The following is a 15,554-nucleotide window of genomic DNA, read 5'->3' on the forward strand; positions in this document are numbered from 1 at the left end:
ACAACTTCTTTAAATCCTAGAGGTAAGGCCAGTTACAAGGCAACTTAGAGTCATCATTAGGATGAATCTAGGTGCTCAGATCTTAGTTTTCAGTGTAACCTAGACAGAGAAGTAGAAAAATTGAAAATGCTGGTTTGGGAGATTGTAGTAGGATACAGAAGAAAACTGAAAAAAAATTGAGAAGGATTAAAATGTTCAGTATACAAATTCACAATATCAGATGATATATTAAAACAGAACTATGATTCATAATCTGTAGCATCCAGCCAAAAGCAAACATATATGCAACTCTGATTTATGGGAAATCAGACCATTATTTCTAGGAACCAGTCCAGGAAACCTAACAGTACCCCCACAAGAACCACCCCAAATAAACAATAGTACCAGCTTTTGTCCTTGTGTCCAACATGGGATCAATTAGAGAAAGCAAATATGCACTATTAACTAATCACATAGGATGGCTTTCCTCTTGGTAGTGTGCCTACATAGCCTTCCCATGTCGACAGCCTCTAATTAGGATATACCTGAAGGCTTCATTTCTTCCACTATTAGAACATTTTTTTCACTATTTAACTTACTCCCATCTGCCTCCCTTTGAGTCTGTCAATTACAAATGTTTCCTTATCACTTACTTTTTTTTCAACAATAAGTATTCATTAAGATATTTTTGGACAACACAGTATCTCGACAGAGGAACACCGCATGACCAAGCACCTCCCAGATCTGGGAAAGAAATCTCACTTAAATCACAATGTCAACAAAGAAATGACAAGCACTCAGTAGCCACTTACAAGCTCGGAGTAAATATATTCACACAGTTGACAATTATTGTAATATTATCTAATTAATGGTTGATAGATAAGAAAAATGGATTTTTCACAGTGAAAGAGGCATTCCGTTAAAATTACCAGACAAGATGAAGTTTACATAACCATCAATAATAACCTGCAATTGGGACCAGTGCTGTGGTGTATCAGTTAAAGTTGCCGCCTGCAGTGCCTGCATTCCATGTGGTCTCCAGTTAGAGACCTGGCTGCTCCACTTCTGATCCAGCTTTCTGCTATGGACTGGGAAAGCAGTAAAAGATGTCCCAAGTCTTTGGGCCCCTGCACCAGCGTAGGAGACCTGGAAGAAGCTCCTGGCTCCTGGCTCCTGGCTTCGGATAGGCTCAGCTCTAGCCTGGCTGTTGCGGCCACTGGGGAGTGAACCATCAGTTGGAAGACTCTCTCTCTGCCTCTCCATCTCTCTCTGTGTAATTCTAACTTTCAAATAAATAATTAAATCTTAAAAAAAAAAACCTGCCATTTAAAAAGAGGTGCAAAATATCACAAAGACAATGGACAGGTTCAGAATTCGCTAATCTAATCTAATGTGCTACAATTTTCTACTACGAAGCAAAATTTCTCTTCATAGTCAAAAATAATCTCAAAGAAATATTTTTCTTTCTCATTGAACAAGGTCAATCTTCCTATATTTGGCCTGATTATCTACATAAGTGCAGAAACAATGGAAATTGAACAGACAGATGTTTTAAAGATTGCTTTGCTAGAAGTTTTCATTAGAAAATCCCGGTTTGACTTTTTAAAAAGATTTATTTATTTTATTTGAAAGGCAGAGTTAGAGAGAGATATATCTTCCCTCCACTGATTTATTTCCCAAATGGCTTCAATAACCAGAGCTGGGCCAATCCAAAGCCAGGAGCCAGGAACTTCTTCCATGTCTCTCATGTGGATTCACGTGGGCCATCCTCCACTGCTTTCCAAGGTGCCTTAGCAGGAAGCAGATCAGAAGTGGAGCAGCTGGGAATTGAACCAGTGCCCATATGTGACGCAGGAGCTGCAGGCAATGGCTTAATGCTCTATGCCACAACACTGGCACCCAGACTTGACATTTAAAAGTTCTTCCTAACTCACTTTGAAGGATGGGGACTCTGATACTCAGGTATCATGCTAGTTTTCCCAAGAGAGCTTTCTCAGGATTGGATCCATAAACAATCTTAGCCTATGTTGAAGCAAAACTTGCACCAAAGTTAACAGGCAAGGACACCTGTATTCAAGGCTTTTACAACCAGATGAAAGAGGCCTGAATTAGTGTGTGCTCAACTTCACTAAAACAAAGGACTAGGTTGGGAGAATGATAGCACATCTGTGCTTCCTAATTAGCTTTACCCAAGGGAAAAAGTGAACTTTCCTGTATCTTGGTGACAAGAGTTAGTTTTACATCTTGGAGGAAAGTGTCAGCCAAAGTCTCCACAGAAATTGGGAATTGGGAGTGCTCTCTTTCTGATAACATTAGAAAGGGATTGTTCCTGGGACCTTGAGAAAGACATTTGTGGGCTGTAAAACTGGTAAGAAGTTGTTAAAAAGATTTACATATATATCTCAAGGGAAGAGAGAAAGAACTTAGAATTACAAGTTTTCTGAAGATACTATGCTAAGAAAAGGAGTACCAGAGGGGCAAAGTCAGGAAGATGTTTGTGTAAAGTTAAGTCAAACTGAAAGTAATATTAAGGTCAACTTGGTTGTTCAATAGTAGTCTTGTCAATCTGATTACATGAGCATCAATCGCAAGTAGAACATTCTAGACAAACCTTGGGTTGAATAACCAGTGTTTGCAATTATGTCTTGTTAATAAAAAGCACAGATTGCTATTGACCTTATGAAAATAAGATCTCTATGAAAATAAGAATACCCAAAAAGAGTTCCTCAAATGCCACATAGGTCAGTCAGGGAGAAAAGGATGAATGCTTATATATCTATATCTATACCTGCATCTATCTATATAATAATAAGTTATTATATAAAACATAAAGGTGTCAGCAATAAGAATATTAACAATTACCGATATTTCAAACAGAATCCATAATTACTTTTTTTTTTTTGACAGAGTGGACAGTGAGAGAGAGAGAGAGAGAGAGAAAGGTCTTCCCTGGTCTCACATGGGGTTCAGGGCCCAAGCACTTGGGCCATCCTCCACTGCCTTCCCTGGTCACAGCAGAGAGCTGGCCTGGAAGAGGGGCAACCGGGATAGAATCCAGCACCCCGACCGGGACTAGAACCTGGTGTGCCGGATCCGCAGGCTAAGGATTAGCCTATTGAGGTGCGGCACCGGCCTCCATAATTACTCTTTATCAATTCACTCATTCCTTTGTAATTAATTCTAGTGCAGCTTCAATATAGACTGGCAGTTTTACTCATTACCTTCTTCACTAGAGTCCTGGAAATTCTGACTCAATCATTGGGGATGAATTAGCATTATTTTTTTATTAAACTTTTATTTAATGAATATAAATTTCCAAAGTATAGCTTATGGGTTACAATGGCTTCCCCCCTCCCATAACTTCCCTCCCGCCCGCAACCCTCCCCTTTCCCGCTCCCTTTCCCCTTCCATTCATGTAAAGATTCATTTTCAATTCTCTTTGTATACAGAAGATCAGTTTAGTATATATTAGGTAAAGATTTCAACATTTTGCCCATATAGCAACATCAAGTGAAAAAACTACCATTGGATTACTAATTATAGCATTAAATAGCAATGTACAGCACATTAAAGACAGAGATCCTACATAATTTTTTTTTCAAATTAATTAATTTTCTATGCCATTTCCATTTTAACACCAGGTTGTTTTTTTTTTTTTTCATTTCCAATTCTCTTTATATACAGAAGATCACTTCAGTATATAATTAGCAAAGACCTCATCAGTCTGCGCCCACACAGAAACGCAAAGTATAAAAATACTGTTTCAGTACCAGTCATAGCATCACTTGGCTTTAGACGACACATTAGGGACAGATCCCACATGGGGTGTAAGTACACAGTGACTCCTGTTGCTGACTTAACAATTTGACACTCCTGTTCATGGCGTCAGTAATCTCCCTAGGCTCTAGTCATGAGTTGCCAGGGCTATGGAAGCCTTTAGAGTTCGCTGACTTTGATCTTATTCCGATAGGGTCATAGTCAAAGTGGAAGTTCTCTCCTCCCTTCGGAGAAGGGTACCTCCTTCTTTGATGGCCCCGTTCTTTCCACTGGGATCTCACTCACTGAGATCTTTCATTTAGGTCTTTTTTTTTTTTTTCCATGATATCTTGGCTTTCCATGCCTGCTATACTCTCATGGGCTCTTCAGCCAGATCTGAATGCCTTCAGGGCTGATTCTGAGGCCAGAGTGTTGTTTAGGACATCTGCCATCCTATGAGTCTGCTGTGTATCCCACTTCCCATGTTGGATCTTTCTCTCCCTTTTTGATTCTATCAGTTAGTATTAGCAGATACTTGTCTTGTTTGTGTGATCTCTTTGACTCTTAGACCTATCAGAGCTATCAATTGTGAGCTGAAATTGATCACTTGGACTAGTGCGATGGCATTGGTACATGCCATCTTGATGGGATTGTGTTGGAATCCCCTGGCATATTTCTAACTCCACCATTTGCGGCCAGTCCGATTGAGCATGTTCCAAATTGTTCATCTCCTCCCTCTCTTTTTCCACTCTTAGATTTAACAGGGATCACTTTTCAGTTAAAATTTAAACACCTAAGAATAATTGTGTGTTAATTACTGAGTTCAACCAATAGTACTAGAACAAATACTATACAGCAGTAAGAAACAACGAAACCCAGTCATTTGCAACAAGATGGAGCAATCTGGAAAACATCATGCTGAGTGAATTAAGCCAGTCCCAAAGAGAAAAATATCATTTGTTTTCCCTGATCGGTGACAACTGAGCGCCAAAGGGGAAACCTGTTAAGTGAAATGGACACTATAAGCAACAATGAACTGATCAGCTCCTGTCCTGACTTTAGATGTACAATGTAATACTTTATCCTTTTTAGTATTTGTTGTTGTTGTTGTTGTTCTAGTACTATTGGTTGAATTAGCATTATTTTAAGCACTTCTACAAGAAACCTGTAAGAGGAGTGGATTGGTTCTTTTCCCTGGATCACTGAGACAGATTTATAATCACACTGAGAAAAATGTCAGAGTAAAAGAAAAACACATTTGCAGATGACAAGACTTGATGTTGCTGTGGTCAACTACATTACTAATAATTTTTTTAAAAGAGTTATTTATTTTGTTTGAATGGCAGGGTTACAGTTAGGAAGAGAGAGAGAGATCTTTCATCCTCTGGTTCAATCCACAAATGGCCACCACCTGAAGCCAAGAATCAGGAGCTTCTTCTGTGTCTCCCACATGGGTGCAGGGGCTCAATTAGTTGGGTCATCCTCCACTGCTTTCCCAGTTACATTAGCATGGAGCTGGATTGGAAATGGAGCAGCAGGGATTGGAACCAGTGAATTTTCCTCTAGATTTCATCCTCATCACCCCTTAACATACAGCTGTGAGGGGGTCCACACAGTGGCATAGTGGGTAAAACAACGCCTGCAGTACCAGCATCCCATATGGCCACTAACTGCTGGCACTGCAGGCAGCAGCTTTACCCACTACACCACAGAGCTGGCCCCATTAATAATTTTTTAAAAAATGAAGGATACAATGTAAGTTAATCATACAAATCATTCAAAGCCAAGAATGTCTGATCATTGCTATGACCTGCAAAATAAAATTCCAGTGGCAAAAAAGCTTTAGACAAACAATTCATAAATACAGTGCTGAAGCCTAATTTCAAAGAAGAATGAATATTAATTTCATTTATGAAAATTGATAAGCATAATCTTTACAGATAAAACAATCTTCAGATACGTTTAGTATTCTTAACCAATAATATATGATCGCTATACCAAGCACATAGTTAGAAAATACCAGGAAATATCAAAATTATCAAATAAAGAGATTCAGTAATTCTGGATTAGTTCCAAAAATATATATATAAAGTACCTTCATAGGTTAGGTGATGTCAATCTCCAGCTGAAAACAGCTATTCTAGAACACAATGGATTAAAATTAAAGAAGTAAAATTGCCTCTAGGTTAATAGCTTTTAAATTATTGATAAATTTATGAATGAAAATATTATGTTGTTTAAAATCAGGCAAAGCAGCATCAGGACTCTCATACATAGAAACACTATAGACAACAAAGACATTAATTCCCTAGGAATTACCATTATAGCATAAATTTTCTAGAATTTTATGCTAATAGTATTTATGCATATAGACTTAATGAAAGTTAAGCACCTTTTATGATTTCACAGTATTTCTTATGCATCTCACAATATATGAGATAAGCACAATTATTTTTAGTATTTCTCATTTAAAAAATAAGATGAAAGAACAAATTTTTTTCTTATGTTTATTTTTTAGCTTTAATATTTAAGAATTCTTAAAATTCTTAATCTTTGGCTGCATTCACTATCTATGTAGACATTACATACATGCACATATATATTCATTTTTCTTAAAAACAGAGACAATATCACAAAGCAAGGGGTCAACAACAATGATCATAATAAATGATCATAGTGAAAATAAGGTATATTGTCATATACACGCTACGAACCAGTGAAGCAAAACATATAAGTATATACCAAATGGTAAGACAACCACAGAAGTTTTATGCTTTATATACATTAACTTTAACAAAAAAAGAAACATGATTTGAGTCTGATCTATTTCACTTAGCATAATAATCTTGTTACATCCATTTTGTTGCAACTGTCAGTATTTTATTCTTTTTTATGACTAATAATTTTCCATCATGTATATATGTGTCATATTTTCTTTATCCATTCATCAATTGATGGGCAACTAGATTGACTCTCTATCTTTGCTATTATGAATTGAGTAGCTATAAACATGAGGTATAGGTACTCTCTCTTATGCTGATTTCATTTCCTTTGGATTTATTCCTAGAAGTGGAATAGCTGGGTTGTATGATAATCCATTTTTAGTTTTCTGAGGACTTTTTGCATGTGATATCCTAGGTCTCCAAAACAGTTTTTGGTGCAAAATATATCATTTGGGCATATAAAAATGTCAAAGGTTATGAGAAAGTTTAAATATACAATTGAATAGAATCACAGATCTGTGAGTAATAATATTTAGCTACCTTTTAAACCAAAGCAACAATACAAGATTTGAAAAATTAACATAGAAAGTAATATGTTTGTAAAGAAACTTAGCTCTTTTAAAGTAAGAGGACTTTGTTCTCTGAAATAAAGACATGAAAAAGTCAATATACAGGAAAATTATTCTGACCAAATATGCTATCTTTTAGCCAGTGAAATAGAAAAAAATATAACCTTTCGTTAAAATAAAAATAATCCAGAAACAATCAAATTCTAATTTTTTATCGGTATGATTTTTAATGCTGAATCTCTTCTAAAACAGTTTTGAAGAATTTATGGCCAAGAGGTGTCTAAGAAGCTCAAGCAACCAGCTCCCCACAGACAACAAAGCGAAGCACTCTACACACACCAAGCCTCCCTCACAAAAGCTACAGAAGCCGGATGAAAGCCCATAGTACTTCATTTTGTTATAATCATAAAAAAAGTTACAGAAAGCAATAAGCAGAGTTGCCCGTGTCCACCCTCCCCCAGCTCTAATGAGTGCTACATAGTGGATAGAAAGAGCCAACTGATGTCAATGCCAGATCCAATGGGCAAACATTCAGTCTGACTGAGTCCATTGGCCCCTGCCCCAAGGTCTTTAAGCATGCATGAATAGGTAGACCTTCCACAACCAGATGCTCTCTGTCATCCCTCCCCAAACCACCAGCAGAATGCAGAACTCTGGCTAATCAGAGAGTCTGGAAGAAGAAGCTCATTTCGCTCAAAGCCAGGACTAATGCATGAATGCCTGGCACCTAAGAAAGTCTAAAGGCCTCCATCTCCCAGCTGATGCTCATAGAGTGAACCTTTAGACTTAACTGACATCAACTGCAGGAGATCTGTGCTCCCACGAGTGCAAGGGGAATCAGATGCAGTTTTGGCATTTGTCACTGCCAGCCTCAAGTTGGCCTGGAGTAAAGAGCCAGGACTTGGTGGGACCCAAGGACTGTAGGACCATGTGTAACCTGAAGACCAGTCTGGCTGGCCAGAGGACTGCCTTTGTTACTCTCTTCCACATTTCAGCAGGAAGCAGCAAACCAATGCATGTATCTTAGAAATCAGTGCTGGTCTCTTAAAGCCCAATATTGGGCAGATCATAATAATTCCCATTCTTAGGCCAGTGCTTGTGGACAGTCTTTGGACTTGCCTTAAAATCAAAGACCTGCACCCTCGTGAGAAACTTAATTTTGCATGCAGCACCACAAGCCATTCACAGGCCTGGTGTGTTCTCCCAAGATTGAACAGGGCCTGATGATTGTGAAATTAATGTATGACTCACCTAGGGACCTGCCTGAGTAGCTGTGTAGGTGATGTTTCAAACTTTCTTGCAGCCTTGGACAGACAGAAAGGAATCACAGAATTGTTGAGACTCAATGGCAAACTGATAAAACCTAGAAAAAAAATCAAATTTTATAGGCCCTGTGTCCAGGCCAGTGCCTACAGGCAAAGGCTTGAACATGCTTCAGTGACCAGTGAAGATCAGTGGTCCTGACTGATCAATCTTCTACCCCAGGCAGTGTCACAAGCAGCTAATAGGGCAGCATCAGTACTTAACCACATTTCAGCAGCAGACAGACCAGAGACCATAGCCCACCTTAGCAGTGGAATAGACTGGTTAGAGTTTCTAGAAGTCAGGTTATAAAAATCAGTCCTTGAAAGCACAGATGAATTATATTTCAACACGCATCAGTAATTTCCAGAGAATCATAACCTCACCTCAAGAGCAAAATAAGATGTCGGAAAACAATCATCTAGGAATTAGAATTTCCAAATACTCAGATGAAGATTTCAAAATAGCTTTTGTAAGAAAAATTAATGAAATTCAAGAGAACACAGACAAATGATTCAATATTCTAACAGGTATTTGACAGGAACATGAAAGAAATTAAAATCAAACAGAAATCCTTCAACTGAAAAAATACATGAAGTGAAACTAAAAATGCAATAGAAGGCACCTGCAGCTGAATAGATCAAAAAGAAGAAAGAATCATTAAGTTCAAAGACAAGCTATCTGAAAATACACATTTGGAAGAGAAAAAAAATGAAGGGGAAGGAAGAAAGCTTATGCTAAATATGTGATAGCAAGAAAGAGCAATTATTCAAGTTCTTGAGATATGAGGGGACTGAAAATGTCAAAATGATAGAAAGCATATTCAAAGAAATACTGACAGAAAATTTCCCAAACCTAGAGAAAGAAGCAAATATCAAATACAGGAAGGTCTTAGGTCGTGAGTCAGATTCAAGCAAATCAAGTCTAACCTAAGACATAATATTCAAACTCCTCGAACTCCCCAAAGTTAAATTTAAAGAAAGGATTCTAAAAGCTAAAAAATATAAAAGAAGCAAAAAACGTATAAAGAAATCTCAGTTCTCCTGACTGTAGACATTTCAGTACAAACCCTACAGGCCTAGAGGGAGTGGGGTGAGATGTTTCCATAAAGAAAAACTTGTCATCTAGGAATACTGTATCCGGCAAAGCTATGCTTCAGATATAACAGAGAATTAAAGAAATTGCAGAGGCCAGCATGGTGGCAAAGCGGGTTAATGCCCTGGCCTGAGGCACTGGCATTCCATAGGGGTGCTTGTTCTAGTCATGGCTGCTCCTCTTCCGATCCAACTCTCTACTGTGGCCTGGAAGGGCAGTGGAGGATGGCCCAAGTCCTTGGGCCCCTGCACCCGCGCGGGAGACCCAGAAGAAGCTCCTGGCTTCTGGCTTTGGATCGGCACAGCTTCGGCCATTGCTGCCATCTGGGGAGTGAACTAGAGGATGGAAGACTTCTCTCTCTGTCTCTACCTCTCTCTTTAACTCTCTTTCAAATAAATAATATAAAAATCTAAAAAAAAAAGATATTGAAAAACAAAGTCTAAGATAATTTATCAGCACCACACCTTTCTTACGAGAACTGTTAAAAGGAGTTCTTCAAATTGAAAAAAAGAAATGCTAAAAAGCAAGGAGAAAATATACGATAGTAGATATGAACCGGTATGAGTAGAATATTAAAAGTCAAAATTCTCTAGTACTTTAAATATGGTATGAAAATCACTTTTATCTTTACTATGGAGACTAAAACAATTACAATAGCTACAATAAAATGTTAATGATGGGAAAAAGGGAAAGAAGTCAAATGTAACATCAACATTTTCAAATATGAGCAGGAATTGAGCAAAATTAGCTTTAGCAAGACTTCTTACCTCTTTGTTATTTGTCTGTCTCTTGTCCTATTTTTATAATTGTTAATACTTTGTTACAATTTAAAGATAAGTTTTTATAGCCAAAAGTCATTTTTGTAAGCTTCAAGGTAGACACCAGAACCTATTTATCAATCCAGTAATCAAGGATTTGAAGTGCACGACTAGAGAAAAATCACTGAACTATCAGTGAAATTTATAATTTAGGGACGTATAAACAAAGAAACTATGATAAAAATTCAAAATAAATATCAAAATGTCAGTAGTAAGACATTACCTGTACCTTAGATACATTAAGTGTCAATCCCCCAATTAAAGGATATAGATTGACAGAATGAATTAAAAAAAAACTGATATAACTACATGCTGCTTATAAGAAACTCATTTGACCTCTAATGATAAATATAGACTGAAATGAAAGGACAAAAAGATATTCTGTGCAAATAAAACAAAAAAGAAAACAGGACTAACTTTGTTTCAATCATACAAAATAAATTTTCAATCAAAAGTTTTATAAAAAATCAGGAAGTCATTATATAGTGATAAAGAGTTCAATTCAGTAGGAAGAAATAATACTTGTAAATATATATGTACCTGGCCGGTGCTGCGGCTCAATAGGCTAATCCTCCGCCTTGCGGCGCCGGCACCCCGGGTTCTAGTCCTGGTCGGGGCACCGGATTCTGTCCCGGTTGCCCCTCTTCCAGGCCAGCTCTCTGCTATGGCCAGGGAGTACAGTGGAGGATGGCCCAAGTGCTTGGTCCCTGCACCCCATGGGAGACCAGGAGAAGCACCTGGCTCCTGCCTTTGGATCAGTGCGGTGCGCCTGCCGCAGCGCGCCGGCCGCGGCGGCCATTGGAGGGTGAACCAAAGGTAAAGCAAGACCTTTCTCTCTCTCTCTCTCTCTCACTGTCCACTCTGCCTGTCAAAAAAAAAAAAAAAATATGTACCAAATTGTAAACTACCACATTACATAAAGCAGATATTACATAAAGCAGATATTAATAGTTCTAAAGGGAGATATATATTCTAATACAATAATTTTAGGGTACTTTAATTACCCAGTTTCAGAATTCAACAGATCCTATAGACTGAAAATTAACAAATAAATGACACAGTTAAATTGCATTCTATGTCAACTGGACTTAAAATACATTTATAGAATTTTCTTCTAACAGCTACAGAATACACATTAGTCAGAGTATCACATGAAATATTTTCCAAAATAAATCACATAGTAGATCACAAAACAAATCTCACCAAATTTAAAGGAATAGAATTCAAATAATGTATATTTTCTGAGCAGATTGCAAGAAAACCACAAATCAACAATAAGAAAAATGTTATAAACTACACAAATACATGGAAATGAAACAACTCACTCATGAACAACCAATTAATCAAAGAATAAATCAAGGAAGAAGTTAAACAATTTATTGAAATGAATGAAAAGGGAACACAGCCTATCAAAACCTGTAGCATATAGCAAAAGCAATATTAGTAGGGAAGGTTATGGCAACGAATGGTGCAGCAAAGATGGAAAGATCATTTCCTTCCATGAATCTCCTACAACTTTCTATACCATTTAGGTTTTGCTACATATTTTACTTTAGAGCTAAGTTGCTTTCTTTTTTCTAAACAAAACTACTTCCTGCACACTTTGCATGTGAAATTGTTCTTCAGTCCCCTAGTACTCCTAATACAGTCCATTTCACATACATTGATTACAAATTTAACTACAAAAACTATTTCCCCCCAAAAGTCTGAAGTGGTTAATTATGTTGTATGTTTTATAGACCAGCAGCTTGTAACAAACTATCAGGACTTATAAATACACATCTCATTTTTTATAGCCATAGACTTACTTCAGATCCAAAAATATATACAGCCTTTCTGTAACACAAACATAAGAAGGAAACGTGTACAAACAAAATTTAAGCCTTAGTATTCTACTTTAACAGAAATAATCCAGATATTTAATGATTACTCATTAATTACTTTAGCATAAACCTAAAGTTTAAATTATCTAAATATATGGGAGACTATTAAAGCTGAGTGACTATACAATAGGATTACAATTTAATTAAATTTGGTCAGAATAGTGCAACTTGATTAAACACAAGTCTACATTTTCAGTAAGTTACTCACTATGTGTAATTATAACTTATTAGCAAATCTATATAAATTTAAGGCAAACCTGCTCAAGTTGAAAAAATGCTAACATTAACTCAGATTACAAATCTATTTTCTATGAAGGCAATGGCATGTTGCCAAAGTCTCAAATTATTTCCAAATCAAAATATTAATTCAATTTTATTAATTCCCTGTGGTATTAAGAATTTGGGGTTTATGTAAGTGCTTATTTATGTCTTTTAAGGGATTTTGTAATTTAATTTGTTGATACCTTCTAGAGATAACATATTGTAAATCCATAACATATAGACATGCAAGCATATATAGAAACATATGGAGAAACACAAAGATTTTTTTTTTTTAATTTTTTAGACAGGCAGAGTGGACAGTGAGAGAGAGAGACAGAGAGAAGGGTCTTCCTTTTGCCGTTGGTTCACCCTCCAATGGCCGCCGCGGCTGGCGCACTGCGGCCAGCGCACTGCGCTGATCCGATGGCAGGAGCCAGGTGCTTATCCTGGTCTCCCATGGGGTGCAGGGCCCAAGTACTTGGGCCATCCTCCTCTGCACTCCCTGGCCACAGCAGAGAGCTGGCCTGGAAGAGGGGCAACCAGGACAGAATCCAGAGCCCCGACCGGGACTAGAACCTGGTGTGCCGGCGCCGCAAGGCAGAGGATTAGCCTGTTGAGCCACGGCGCCGGCCGAAACACAAAGATTTTACAGCTTCAATCCTAAAATGTTGTCTCATCAATTCTTAGAAAAGGGATCTTGACCCACAGACATATTTTTATCAGGATTATGCATCTGATAAATAGGGCAAATGAAGTTTATCTGCTTAAAATGACTGTTGAAGCATTTTAATCAGTTTTTGTGATGAGAGTATAACATAGCCTGTGCCATTACATACAATATTATGGAGTATGGATTATATTTGTATGGGAATTTTAAAAATTTTGTACCGAAATCAACACATTTTATATTAATTTTCTTTTTTTTTTAAATTTTTGACAGGCAGAGTGGACAGTGGTAGAGAGACAGAGAGAAAGGTCTTCCTTTTGCCGCTGGTTCACCCTCCAATGGCCGCCGTGGTAGGCGCGCTGTGGCCGGCGCACCGCGCTGATCCCATGGCAGGAGCCAGGTGCTTATCCTGGTCTCCCAGGGGTGCAGGGCCCAAGCACTTGGACCATCCTCCACAGCACTCCCAGGCCACAGCAGAGAGCTGGCCTGGAAGAGGGGCAACCGGGACAGAATCCGGTGCCCGGAATGGGACCAGAACCCGGTGTGCTGGCGCCCCAAGGCAGAGGATTAGCCTGTTGAGCCGCGGTACCAGACTATGATAAGCTTTTAATAAAACTAACATTAATGGCTGAAGACATTCAGTCATTGAGGGTAACACCAAAATTTCTTTCAAATATATTCTAATCTATCTGTATAATTAGAATTGGAGTTGTCACATTGAGGTCTGCAATCTTGCATCAATGTCCAATAAATTTTTGTTCTCTCTTATGGTCTAGCCTGCATATAAGCCTCAAAAGTATTCTAAACTTCTGATAGTCCATCTCCCAGGCCCATTAGAAGTTTTACAATTTCTACAGGGAATTGGAAAGCCTTTGACAAAATTATGTAAATCTGAGTCAGTCCAAAGCTTAAAATGTAATTGTTGAAGTTTTGACCTCTCATCACAAATGTGAAAGGCGAATTATATGATTCTAGGTGAGAAACTGGAAAGGCTGTGTGGAAGCTCTAAATTTTATTTTGAAAACTAGTCATGACTGATAATTAGCATCTTATATATAAACGTATCTATAGGTATATAGATTATTAATAGCATAAAGTTTTTATTTTACAATGTGTTTAGAATTCTTTCTTTTTTTATAAGATTTATTTATTTATTTGAAAGTCAGAGTTACATAGAGAGAGGAGAGGCAGAGAGAACGAGAGAGGGAGAGAAAGAGAAAGAGAGAGAGAGAGGTCATCCATCCAAATTCAATGGTTCACTCCTTAGTTGGCCACCATGGCTAGAGCTGCACCTACCCGAAGCCAGGAGCCAGGGGCTTCTTTCGGGTCTCTCACGTGGGTGCAGGGGCCCAAGGACTTGGGCCATCTTCTACTGCTTTCCCAGTCCATAGCAGAGAGCTGGGTAGGAAGTGGAGCAGCTGGGTCTCAAACCAGCACCCATCTGGGATACCGGCACTATAGGCCAGGGCTTTAACCCACTGTACCACAGTGCCAGCCCCTAGAATTCTTTCTTCTAATAATACCTTTGTGTTTTCCAAGTTTGTTAGTGCAACAATCACATCATAAAATTTTGTTGATTGCAATTTTAGAAAATTCTTAAACCTTAAAAAATCCAGTCAATTTATAATCCACAAACACAATAGCAATTTTATATAGCTATAGTATTACTTTAACATTTAATTTTAGTTGTCAGAAGTCCTGCTGTACTATTTACTTCTATGATAACCTCTTCTTATCTTCACCCAATGCCAAGCCTTTCACCACATCAACAGTCATGATGTCTTCTATATCCTAATGAATTACAGAAGAGCAGACATCGATAGCACTAGAGAAGCTGAAAAAATTAATAGTTCTTATTGTATCTGTCAATGACATCAGACCATCTCAGTTCTCATGGTCCATATCAATAAACTCAACTTTTATAAAAGGTTTACTTATTTATTTGAAAGAGAGGGAGAGAGCGAGCAAGAGAGCGCTTCTATCTGCTGGTTCACTCCCTAGCTGGTTGCAGTGGCCAGAGTTGGAACAAGCTGAAGCCAGGAGCCAGGACCTCCATCCAGGTCTTCTGTGTGAGTGACAGGGGCCCAAGCACTTGGACCATCATCTCTGCTTTCTCAGGCACATTTACAGGGAACTGGATCAGAAGTAGAGCAGCCTGGGCACTAATTAGTGCTCATTTGAGATGCCAGCATCCATGGCAGCAGATTTACCTGCTACACCACATGCTGGTCCCCAATAAGACCAGTGTTTAACACACACACACACACATTTTTATCTTACACAGTTTATACATTACTCTATTTTCTTCAGGTATAGTTCTCTCCCATTAACTCCAACCCCTTGGCTAACAACAGCATGCATTTCATGGCTGATGTAATGAACATAAACAAGCAGGATGAATGGATAGAACCTTTAGTTTCAGATATTTACCAATGCAAGTCATATACAGTTGTTTTAAGGGAGGGTGGTTTTCAGACATCTCATCCACTGATTTCAAGGGC

Source organism: Lepus europaeus, chromosome 12, assembly GCF_033115175.1.
Source record: "Lepus europaeus isolate LE1 chromosome 12, mLepTim1.pri, whole genome shotgun sequence".
NCBI classification, from domain to species: Eukaryota; Metazoa; Chordata; class Mammalia; order Lagomorpha; family Leporidae; genus Lepus; species Lepus europaeus.